The sequence below is a fragment of the Anser cygnoides genome, chromosome 16 (assembly GCF_040182565.1).
Source record: "Anser cygnoides isolate HZ-2024a breed goose chromosome 16, Taihu_goose_T2T_genome, whole genome shotgun sequence".
In the NCBI taxonomy this organism is placed as follows: Eukaryota; Metazoa; Chordata; class Aves; order Anseriformes; family Anatidae; genus Anser; species Anser cygnoides.
The window spans coordinates 13,196,470-13,206,978 of record NC_089888.1 but is presented as its reverse complement, the minus strand read 5'-3'; positions in this window follow the sequence as shown (position 1 = coordinate 13,206,978).

Sequence of the window (10,509 nt, the reverse complement as noted above, 5' to 3'; positions counted from 1 at the left end):
GTATGCTGCTTAAATTTATCCTGTAAAGACAGAGCAACAAGACGAGCAATGAAACACGGAGATAGGTCCTGTGGGAAGTTCTCTTATCGCAGGTAAATGCAGAGTAAAGTCCTCTTATCTCAGTATTTCAAAGATGCATCCAGAAGGTTTCATCCTTGGCCTCTCGAGTACAAACCTCCCCTCTCTGTAGTCCCAAATCAACAGTGCTGTACAGAGGTCCCTTCCTCACCTGATAGACAGAAATCTTTCACCTAATTTCTTGAATACTTGAACTCAAACCATCTAATTACAGAAGTTTGGGAAATCAGGTGACACTTCCAGCGTGCCGTACTGCTGTTCTGCTGCGTGTGCTGAGAACTGGAGCAGGGTGAAGTCATTGCCTAGTGAAATCCTAACTGCCTTTCCTTTCACACAGATGGCACACTCAGTAGCATTAATCACATCCTGATTAATGACTGACTTCAAAGCAGCATGCATACTTCACTAGAGGATCTCGTAAAGCCCTGCCACCATTAATGGATTTTACATGATTTCTCCACTCGGTTTTAAAAAGAGCAAAATCAAGCTAGGGAGATGCTAGCACTGGAGGATTGTATGAGTGAAAGAGCCTCAGCTCCCATGTCCATATTGCATGTCAGAACTTCTAAAGCTTGGCTCGTGGCACTGGGAATAAGCAACCAACCATCGGCTTGGGTTACCCCTGTATAAACTCAGAGTGCTAAAAATAAATCTGCAAAATAAAAGCTCCCGCCTGGCGCACCAAAACACAATGGGCATCAAATTGCATTAGAATGTTTATATTGAGGAAAATTGCATCCTGCAAACTTAAATTATCTCTCTCCTCCCTCTCCCCTCCCACCTGCCATGGCCCATTTCCTATTATATTTTTCTAACAAACCAATAGATGCTTGAAATCACAGAAAGCCATAAAGAATTGGAATCAAATTAAGTCTACATTCTAACTGCATTAGGTGCTGTCAAGCATAGTTTACTCACTTTTCACAGTTCTATCTAGAGGCTAAACAATTTTGTACCCTTTCTCTACTAATCAAAACTGATTACTCTGATAATGGACCCCTGACGCTGAACACTTTATGAAGGTAAATTATGCCATATCGAACAGGAAGGGGAATGGAAAAATCACCCAGAGATAAATAGGTCTAAAGATGCATATATTGATCTCACACTCATTCTTTTTCTCTCTTTCAATGCCTGCAATGGCTAAAGGTTCAATCAATACTTTCAGTGCTGTAATGCCATCTTTTATAATACCATCATAATTGGCCGTTACCACAGCTTGCCCTCGGATTGGCTTGTGCTGGGGCCTTTTAGAGCTGAGGTCTTTTGTTTCTCCCCTTCCAGGGCACACAACTGGTGGGCAGGTTGAATGTGGCCCCAGCACTCCCCAGATTAGACCATCCTTGTGCACCACGGCAAGGGAAGAAAAGAGATGCTCAGCCATCAGCTGATGCTGCTGGGTAATTCAGCGAACAAGCACCTTCTAATTCATCTACCAAGCAACATTCAAGCACAAGCAGATCTTATGGTCAAACACATTGATTTTTGATTGCTAGAGACAATATATCTTTTCTGCTCTGGAGCTTCAAGATTCTTCCCAGCACCAAAAGCAAGGATAGCTTTGGTTTATAAGACCTTTAGCAGCTGACAGAACAGGCAGTGCAAGGGAAAGAAATCCTGATTAGGTGCCTATGTAGGTTGAATTTCAATAATTTTGGGCGATTCTGTCAAAGGGCAAAAACTAAAACTGTTTCCCATCCCCATCCCAGCAAATCCCAGTTTAGGTCCCAGCATGGTGCCTCGGTGGCCTTCCCTGTGATGCATTTACGGTCCTGAGAGATGAGGGTGTTATGGGGAACACAATGTACAAATCCAGAAGATGGGAGAGCAGGAAAAGGTCTTTGATGGGTTTTGTTGTCACTGTGGAAAAACTGTATTTGACTGTCAAAGCATAAGCTTCATGTTGGGTTTTGGCTGCACTGATTTACAAACACCCTCCGGAGTGCCTACATGAGATACCACCAGTACTCTGAGTAGCGGCCCCTCTATTTTTGGTCTGGGCTCAGCATCTTCCTTCTCATACAAGTGAGTATCTGCAAAAAGGAGATACTTACCGCTTTTTAATAGAACCTGAGAGCATGCTGCACGGTAGCACATCAGCTGCGGTTTTCATCCGCTGCCCTCTGTGGAACACAGTAAGAAGTGTATGATGGCGATGCAAAGGCCTTGGCTTGCTGAGCATGGCTCTGCACCAGCAGTGGAAGCCTCTGCTATTACAACAGCCCCCCACAGCCACAAAGAGCAATTTAAGCATGAAATTCTCTATAATCACAGGTTAGGGCATGATATGAGCTTGTTCAGAATTCAAGAGACCTCCACTTGGGAATCAGGTGCCAAAAAATAATAATAAAGAAAAATAAAAATAAAACAAATAAGCAGCATCCAGTTTTCTGCATAGCTGCATAAAACTATATGCTCCATGGAATAAAAGTGACCCCTGATAAAAATCCTTCATTGCATCCATAAAATTCCATCATTGCATCTGTAAATACTCCATATTTAACTCACACCCATGAAATAACAAGAGTCAGATAGTACGTAGTTGAACTTTTTTGGTTCTAGATGCTTAGGTATAGCTCAAAATGAGGCGGGCAGGATTTCTTGCATCAAATACAAGATCTGCTAGAGCAGGTACAGGCTGCTCTTTGCTACATGGTTGTGGTGAAGGAAATCCAATGGGCTTGTCAATACAGACATTTAGACTACTCGTTGCAAGTGTGCAGTGTTTAAAGAAATCACAGATGTTTTTTGTAAAACATGAATAAAAATGGTCACTTGACAAAAGTGTAGCTGAACAGATATAACCGCTCTTTTGACATATTCGTATTTCTCATTTATGCACCTCTCCACAAAGTAGGAATTAATGACCCTCTCTCCACCCTCACAAAATTTTCATTTCTTTCCCCACCTCTGCAGACCTCCAAGAGGCCACACTTTGCACTCCACCAAAACAGGATAACTGGCTCCAAATTAGACCATAGAAAACCACAAAAATGATCCCTCTGGGAGGTCGACAACACTGTTGCAGGAACATTTTAACCAAGAGAAAAAAAAAAAAAAGGAAGTAAAACTATCAGAAAGCAGGTAAATACATTTAAAAAAAAATCATCATGGGTCTGTTTTCTACCCACCATTATAGCTGGCCTAGACAAGAGCCATAAAATGTCCTGCCCGAACTACTGGGGCAACTGTGCTTTGATGCAGTCGCCACCATGCTTGACCAAAGGAAGGCTTGTCATAAAGCTACGCCTTACTTCAGGCAAAACTTTCTGCCCTGAAAAATCTCAAATTACCTTTGGGTGAATAATCTCAAATTACCTTTGGCTCTAGGAAGTAAAATTGACTGTTTAATCTGGTTTGATTCACTGAACTATTATGCTAAGTGGGATATTTTAGTTGTCAAGGATGAGCACAACAGCTTGAATCAAGATCTGAGAAGACTCCAGCGTTTATGGCTCCTTGGGCCTCCTGGAAACGGCTTGCTTTCCAAACAAGTGGCTCATGGCAAGTCTTTAGAAATCCAAACACGGATCCCAGTGGCACTCTATGACCAGAACAATGCCAGGCATGGCCTCGGTGCTCACCCAGGTGCTGTCTGGCCCATCCAGGAGAAGGGTGGGTGACACCAGGAGAAGGGTGGGTGACACTCATGCGCCTGGGCACCGTGGGCTGACAGCCCGGGCTGCTTGCGGAGGCTCAGCAAGATAAATGTCCTCCTCTGTGAGATGAGATACCTATCCCACAAATCACCGCTCTCTTCCCCCTGCACCTTCCCTTCCCTCTAACCCGCTTCCATTACTCATCCCCTGGACGAAAATGCAAAGAGTAATAATAATTAGACAAGTACAAATAGCCGGACAGCCTTGCGGATGGCTCGTTCCACTAAATAACGGGCCGTTACCATACCAACGGGTGGGCCGAGAGCAGGCCTGACGGCGCTCGCGGGCGCTCCGGCGGTGGCACCTCATCTGTTATCCCGCTCCTGGCTCCGGCCTCTCCGAGGCCCGTGGCGCTGCCCAGGCCTCGCGCCCCATCCGTTTAAGTCAGGAGGCTCTGCTGCCTCTTCCGAGGGACTGTGCCGAAAGCCTCCGCGTCTGCAGGAAATTAAGCAGCAGCGCAGCTTTGCTTCTGGAAGGAGGACAGGGATGGAATAAGCAGGCTGAGCTCTTTCTGGGATGTTAATGCCAAAAAACTTCTAAACTTTGGTAAACTGGGAGGCCAATGTGGAGAGAGCTGACCAGGGCATAGGCATGGCATCAGCCTGCTTGGCCAGAGCACGTATTGCTACTTCTCCAAGGCTTGAATTTGCTTTGCTGGGATAAATCTGGGCTTGTCTGGAGCACAGTCTGATAGGGACAGACAAATCAGAATCCTCAGTAGGGGCAAGGCCCTTAGAGAGCTGGGCTGGGAGAGCTTAGAGAGCTCCAGTTAGGGAGGAGATGGACTTCAGGTCCAGAAGGGCACATGTAACAACCGAACTCTCACCTGCACTTCTTAACAACCATATACAACCTGGCTAACGGGGGTCTGTCATACAAAAAGCCAGAAGGTGTAAGACCACTGACGAACCAGTATGGAGAAAGATGGGGAGGGATCAATGACTTTGATCCTTGTGACAGCAGGAAACCTGCTGGGTTACTCACACTGCCAGCGGTAGGTCCAGCAGGGTGATTTGGGCTGAAAACCTAAAATACTTCACTATGTCACAGACACATAAGGGAGATCAACTACAGATTCCTGGTGGAGCTCTGTGCCCTTATCAATAAACACAGTTGTCTGACGTAACAGTATTTATTACACCAACCCAGCTGCATGAAGAGGTGGGTGCTCTGAAGGCGAGGAAAGCCTCTTTGTTTTAAGAGTAGACACAACAAGCTCTGTCTGCAATCTTGCTAACACAGTTAACAACAAATCACGTTCAGACATTTTTGGAAGAAGCCTCCTGCAGAGGAGTGATACTCTTTGAAGGTCAGCAGCACGCACTTCCCTGTAGGTGTGTTGCTGCAGGGCGGTCCTGGCAGGTGTTCCAGCTCCTTCACAATTTTTCCTGTCTTTCCTGTCTTGGCTGATGATTTCCTAAGAAGTAAAAGTACCAAACCCAACAGGTCCAACAGATTATAAAACCCAACAGTTTCTGCAAGAAGTACTTGTGCAGTCAGTAGCTGCACACTCAAGATCACTGATCTTTTAAAAATCTTGATAATTGCTCCTAGTTCAGGTGATGAAATCTGGTCAAAACAAAAGGTCTGGAAACACCATCAAAAAGGCACAATAGTCCCTTTCCGAAGGGCCAGAGGTGCAAGAGATTGGGGGGCGGGGGAGGGGGGGCTCCTCCATGTGCCACTACCTGTCCAAACCTTCAAACCTGGACAACTAACAGCAAAAGAAAAACCTCTGAAATTCTGGTTGCCAGTTTTTCTATCATGCAAAAAGATGGTCAAATGGAGAGAGGAAGAAGTCAAACATTTTGTTAAATTATTGAAACATCATTTCTTGAACTAACAGTTGTTCCAACTCACACTCTGCAAAGGTAATCGATTTTTTCTCCCAAAGTTTTTATTTAAGATTTTACGATGAGGCTTAGAGATCGCATATTGATTTAATTAAATTAATCTCCTTTTGCTTGCTGATCTGTCCTTGCTGCATATAAAATAGTCTGTGTCCCAGCTGAAATTCGCAATATATTTCCAGTGATAACCCTATCCATCACAACAAACACTATCTTCTTGTTTTAGGGCCTTCAAATCTGAATTTAAGGTGCAGCTGTTTCTACTATCATACAGAAACCTCATGAAGACAGTAATTACTTTAACCTCTCTTCCCTATAGCTAAGCTATATAAATTCCCTTCTCTGTCAGCTTCCTTTGCGGTCGCTTCTCTTCCCCCCCCACAACCTCCTCAGGAGGACCTGGCAGTTCCTGTGCTAAAATTATTCATGGTACACATGCTTTTAGGACAGTACATCATCATTACAACAGGGACCCCATGCATACCGTAAGTGAGCAAGTTAGCATTTGCTTCACCTTCCTTTCCTTACTCTGCAAGGGAGGTGGACAAAAGCCAGAGGAAAGACAGGCTGACAGAGCCAGCGGAAGCTATCTATCACAAAAGCCAACAAGAAGGGTGTTTTTTCACTTTTCTTCCTGAGCCAAAAGGACAGCAAGTCCCATGCAACTCTGCTTTCCCAGTATTCACAATCTTAAGAACCAGAGTAAAGGCAGGTAAAATAAAGTGTATGAAGGCAACTGTTTGTGTGAACAGATAATGATGCAAATGCTAGGATAATTTTACAATAGCTCAAAATAGCTGAAACGAACCCTTCTCTGCTATTTCTGTCTAGTTCTGGGAACCTCCTGTTCCTAGACACATTGAAAACTGGAATAAAAGGGCATTTTATCGATGAAAAGGTCAAGCAGATCATTTAATTCCTGACTCGCACTATACCTTCTAAAGTATGTGAAACAAAGACGACTTTACTAGAGTATACAAATGTTAAACAGAAGGACTTACTCTAATTTGCTACTTCTTCACAGCCCAGATGAACCTGCCATGAATTATTCATTTAAAATCCACATACCTGTAACTAGTCAGACTGGTGTCCAACCTCATTTCAGTCGCTTCACTGCATTTTTCCCCACACCGTTGCTATTGCAAGTTGAAGCAAAAGATTTCTCCTCTATCTGTTTCTCCTTTCCTCTGTTTCTGGGAGTCGTTTGGTTCCCAGCTCACTTCAGATATTACCAGAATGCAAATATTACCGGAACACAAGCAGTGAACGAACTTAGTGATCTACTTTACCCTGCTGGGCACACAGATGATCTCCAACGGTACCTTCCAGCCTCAGTCATCTTGTGAGTCTGTGACTGTGGTAATATGTACACAGATGGGGGGTAACAAATGCAAAGCCTTCTGTCTGCTAAGGTGCAAGACAGCTTGACTCTAGGGTGCAGGGAAAGTCTCTGGAGAATCTAGACAGCCACCGTGAGTCTGAACATTTAAACAGCCTTCAGCTGTGCAGGGAATGCACAGTGCTTTCCAGCAGCCAAAGGCCTGGAATATCAGAGTTCAAGTTTCCTGCTAGATTTTGTACCAGCAATTTGACTAAAAAACTTGCTGTAGAAAAACCTATAAATTAAACTAGGGAGGTTTGATTTCAGGTGAAGCTGTACTTCAGTCTAATCTGTCAGGGGAAAAATCATCCAGCAGTTCAATTCCTAAATAATTGTTCCAAATTACATCCTTAATATCACAATTCTAAGAAACAAAAATAAAAAAAAAAAATCATGCTCACATATAGTAAATAAAACTCTCCTATACTAGGACAAAATAATTGTGGAGTACGTTGTTCTAAAACAACTGGGTTGATTGCAGAACACAGACTAGGTCGTGTTTAGGCTTTTCTGTTTTCACTTAGCACTGGCACCTCTTGACAGCAGTTTCTGCACATCTACTCATTGAATTATTGGTCCCCATTTAAATGCCTGTGCCCTGTGATAGACCTGTCATTACCTGCATCCCTCAGCCACATGTGATTAGAGGAAACTCAGCAATACAAACAGCCCTATCTTCCATATGTAAACTGATTCAAGAGCAGGTTAAGGCTCCAGCTTTGTGGGACATCACTAGCAGAAGGTGAGCAATGGTACCACTGCTACAGTCAGGGAGAGGGAGCACCGCAAGAATGCTCTTTTAGTTTTGCAGCTGAATTTTGGGGCATGACTGCAGACAGATTTCTGAGCAGAGCTGGGTCAACTCCTGTGGTGTCCTGGCAGCACTTTCAGGAGCAGCCTGCAGAACTGCTGGCCCTCCCCAGCATCACTAGCTCCTTGCTTCCCTCCAGAAAATAAACCATTTGATTTGCAAAACCCCTCTTAATACCACAACAAACCTTTGTGCATTCCAGTTCCCTGGCTGTGCCTCTCCGTAAAGCTCCTTTGTCCCCTTTGCACTTAACAAGACAAAGAAGATGGTTAACAAGAACTTTTGCAGATACATTTTATTTTTATTTTTAAGACCTTCGCAAGCCAACTCATCTGCTCTCATGGGCTTCTTGCTGATACGTCTCACTTTATTAGTGCCTTTGGCCTTGAGTGTCTCAGCTGTTTGATCAATACTGCAGGGGGTCAGTGATATTTTCTCACTTTTAGTGGCTCGCTGCCTTTAACTTTGTCACCTGATGAACAGCACTACCCCTGGAACGCTTATCTCGTATCGATTTTCTCCAGGCTCCTGCTGCATTTCCAGATGTCCCACCATTTCCCCCCCTGTCACCACATGCCCATTTAACGTTAACTTATCCCCCTTTCTCCTGGCTCCTCATTCTTACAGAGGCTTTCCCCCTCCCCCCCCTCCACACTAGCAGATTGTCAAAAAAACAATTTCCTTTTTCCACCTGACTCATTGTTATCCTTCAGCCGTTTGTTGTTTGTCAGCCGGGCGCCCACAGCTCCGCGCTGGGATGGGACGAGGAGAGGGGCTAAGCCAAAGCAGATGTCCAAAAGCCACCTGCAGCCCCATCCAAACCTACCCCTGGTCCTACAGCCAGCCTCCTCCTGCACCAGGCCTGCGGTGGGTACGTGCTCAGGCTCGGCCGTAACACATTAAGCAGGATGCACGTGCTCAGAGTCGTGTGGGGTTGGGAACGATGTGGCCTGGTGACAGGGACCCTCAGCCCCCACCGCTGTCGGGTGCTTCAGCCCAGCCTGGGTCTGGAGCAAGTGACAGCCGCCCGCTGTGAGCCCCGGCAAGCAGCTTGTCATGCGCTGTGCCTCCCGATGCAGGGGAAGGGACTGACGGCTACCAAAAGCTCCATTTGTAACGGAGTGAGGGTTTTAACGCCGTTGTAACTCTGTCATACCTGATACAGACTGCTTTGCTAGCGGAAAGGACCACAAATCGAGGTGTCATCTCATTCCTAGGCTTGCACTGAGCTGCATGGCAGAGAGCTGGGTGCTGCAGGTTTACACTAGTAAGCTCTGGTTCTTTGCACGTTTTTTTCCTGCAACTGAAACCATTTAAAAAGATTTCTATGATAACCTTACATATTCCGTCCCCTGGAGTTGCACACCTTCCCTTAGTTGGGCAAAAAGGATCATAACCAGAAAGTTTACCTTCCTCACCGAAAATGAAACCTTTCCTCCTATCTCAGTAGCACAAAAAGCAAAACAAAATGCATTTCATGTGGTATGGAAAACGGAGCAGCCCTGCCAATGGTTTCCAAATGTCTCTCCCTAAATTGAAGTAGATGTAAGCCTAGTCCATCGAGGATTTTGGGGAACCCTGCACACACAGGGTATTTAATCACACCACACACACATTGCCCTAAAACAGCTAGAATGTGAAAAAGCCTTTCCAGCCACGTCACTGGCAGTAGATAGCTGGTTATAAAACTAACAAGGTGCTGCCCAAGAAGAATCAGCTCACTCCATGCTCAAGATCTGGGAAATACCCCAGGTACAGTGATACTCCTCCAGCCAGCCCCATTTCCAGAGCTTTGGGGTTCACCCCACATGTGCTTCCCCCAGCAGCTAGTAAGGGCAGAGTACTGCTCAAGTCTTTAGCGAAGTATTTTCTGGTCAGAAACAAGTTTTAGACACTTTCACTTACAAATGTATCTAAATTTAAAATGAACTAAGAGCAGAGCAAAAAAAAAAAATCACCTGGAATAATAAAAATATCCATACCATCCAAAACAGTATTTCTGATTTTGCATTCCAACAGAAAAATGCAAAGCAAAAAGTTTTCACCTGCTAGTTAACTTTTAAATTTTCAGCTTATCAAGAAACAAAACAAAACAATAATCCTCTCTCCCTCCCCCAAGTCAATGATTTACACAGCTTTTTCCAGTCCCGTTAGAGACATACCAGTGGGGGGAGTCTTTTGATTTCACTGGACCAGATCTAACAGGTTTCCCTAGTGTTTTCCTGTGACTCTGTTGTAGACCATGACTTTTAGCCATTAGACGTCCTGAGTTTGTGGATGCAGAGATGGTGAAAAGTGATGGCTTACCTTGTTGTACTTTTACTGTAGGTCACTGGCTTGAATTTCCCTATTTTTAGGCAAATAGTATGGTGAATCTGGGGAAAACCACTATGTTAATAAGAGCAGCAAATGCTGCTGTACTGTACTGCTGTGCAGAACAAAGGGAACTAAACCTGGTCCAAATGGTGCAAAAGGAAGATGCTGCACTGGGCGGTGACTGAGGCCAGATCATCCCCCGCCAGGGAGAAGCCAGAAGGGAGGATGCGCTATTAGACATCCAGGTGAACTCTCACAGAGAAGGCTGGAGGTCATGATGAAAGAGGTGACCACTGCTCTGCAGATGAAGCAGCAAGACTACCCCCAGGGCGTCAAGCAGGAGGGCCGGGGAACAATTTTCACCATTGAAGGGTTTCACAGAAGCTTCAGTTTCCCACTGGGACAAGTGAGAAA